The 2,218-nt window shown below is 60.8% G+C and overlaps 1 pseudogene; it reads left to right on the top strand.

Moving 5' to 3' along the window:
* Window positions 1-214: 214 nt before the first annotated feature.
* LOC144825583 (28S ribosomal RNA) lies at window positions 215-1,253 on the top strand (annotated as a pseudogene).
* Window positions 1,254-2,218: the final 965 nt, after the last annotated feature.

The following is a 2,218-nucleotide window of genomic DNA, read 5'->3' on the forward strand; positions in this document are numbered from 1 at the left end:
CTGTACTCTGGAGCGAAAGAATGTTGTATTGTTGGAAGCAAAACGGAATTGACGCTGATGGGCAGCATAATAACCAAGAATGAGCCACCGCGAGGTGGTACAGATTAGCCAAATGCCTCGTCATCTAATTAGTGACGCGCATGAATGGATGAACGAGATTCCCACTGTCCCTACCTACTATCTAGCGAAACCACAGCCAAGGGAATGGGCTTGGCAGAATCAGCGGGTAAAGAAGGTACTGTTGAGCTTGACTCTAGTCTGGCACTGTGAAGAGACATGAGAGATGTAGGATAAGTGGGAGGCCCTCGGGCCGCCGGTGAAATACCACTACTCTTATCGGTTTTTCACTTACCCGGTGAGGCGGGGGGGCGAGCCCCGTGGGTTCTCGCTTCTGGCTCCAAGCGCCCGGCACCCACCGGGCATGACCCGCTCCGCGGACAGTGGCAGGTGGGGAGTTTGACTGGGGCGGTACACCTGTCAAACGATAACGCAGGTGTCCTAAGGCGAGCTCAGAGAGGACAGAAACCTCCCGCGGAGCAGAAGAGCAAAAGCTCGCTTGATCTCGATTTTCAGTATGAATACAGACCGTGAAAGCAGGGTCTCACGATCCTTCTGACTTTTTGGGTTTCAAGCAGGAGGTGTCAGAAAAGTTACCACAGGGATAACTGGCTTGTAGCGGCCAAGCGTTCATAGCAATGTCGCTTTTTGATCCTTCGATGTCGGCTCTTCCTATCATTGTGAAGCAGAATTTACCAAGCGTTGGATTGTTCACCCACTAATAGGGAACATGAGCTGGGTTTAGACCGTCATGAGACAGGTTAGTTTTACCCTACTGATAATGTGTTGTTGCAATAGTAATCCTGCTTAGTACAAGAGGAACCGCAGGTTCAGACATTTGGTGTATGTGCTTGGCTGAGGAGCCAATGGGGCGAAGCTACCATCTGTGGGATTATGACTGAACGCCTCTAAGTCAGAATCCCCCCTAAACCGTAACGATACCGCAGTGCCGTGGAGCCTTGGTTGGCCTGGGATAGCAGGCCTCTCTTGGGGGGCCGGTGCGTAGAGCCGCTCGCTTGGGGACCGGAGCGCGGACAGAAGGGGGCCGCCTCCATCGCCCTTAGTGCACCGCATGTTCGTGGGACACCCGATGCTAAATCATTCGTAGACGACCCGATTCTGGGTCAGGGTTTCGTAAGTAGCAGAGCAGCTACCTCGCTGCGATCTATTGAAAGTCATCCTCTGAGCCAAGCTTTTGTCTCTCTGTGCGTGGGTGCCCGCGGACGCCTCCCTCCACCACACCCAGGGGTGGGTCCCTCTGCGGACGGGCCAGCGGGAGGGACGCTGAGAGGGTAACACGGGTCCGTGGGAGGCTGCCTCCACCACGTGCCCTTCGGCATGGGAGCCTCCCCCTCCTGTCCCTGCCCCACCGGGGTGCGGGGACGGGGTCACCATCCCTTGCGGGTCAGCAGGGTGACCAGATGGTCTCCCCTTCCCGCTGCTCCCGGGCAAGTCAGGCAGGGAGGTGAGCAGCAGCCACCCGGGGGAAGGAACCTCCAGAGCAGCTGCCTTGGTGCGCCCGGGCACCCTCGCCGGATTGCAAGGGCGACTGGGTACGACAGCCTCCCAGGCCATCTGGGCGCTGGGTCGTCCCGGGCCATCTGGTAGCCTGGCTGCGCGAACAGATGGCCCTGCGGGCAGGGTGACCAGATGGCCCTGCGGGCTGGGTGACCAGATGGCCCTGCGGGCTTGGTGACCAGATGGCCCTGCGGGTTGGGTGACCAGATGGCCCTGCGGGCTGGCGGACGGATTAACTCCAACTTTTGTCCTTCCCCAGAGTTCTGGTAGTCGAGAAAAATGGGCTCCCCGGGCAGGCCGCCGGGGAGTGGACATGGCCTGGGCTTAACCCTCCTTGGGCCCGGCCACGGGTCCGTGCGCTGGGGACGGGCCTCCACCGGGGCCCAGGGAGGCTCTCCCAAGCCTGGCTAGGGTTCGGAAGCTGGGACCGGGCCCGGGGCTTGAGCTCTGTCCGGCCGGCCCGGGGTGCGTGAGCCCCCCGTCCTGTAAGCCATCAGAGGGTCCGGGCACTGGGGACGGGGCTCCACCGGGGCCCGGGGAGGCTCTGCCCGGCCTGTCTAGGGTTCGGAAGCTGGGACCGGGCCTGGAGCTTGAGCTCCGTCCGGCCGGCCCCGGGGTGCATGAGCCCCCCCGTCCTGCAAGC

Source organism: Lissotriton helveticus, chromosome 3_1 (genome assembly GCF_964261635.1).
Source record: "Lissotriton helveticus chromosome 3_1, aLisHel1.1, whole genome shotgun sequence".
NCBI classification, from domain to species: Eukaryota; Metazoa; Chordata; class Amphibia; order Caudata; family Salamandridae; genus Lissotriton; species Lissotriton helveticus.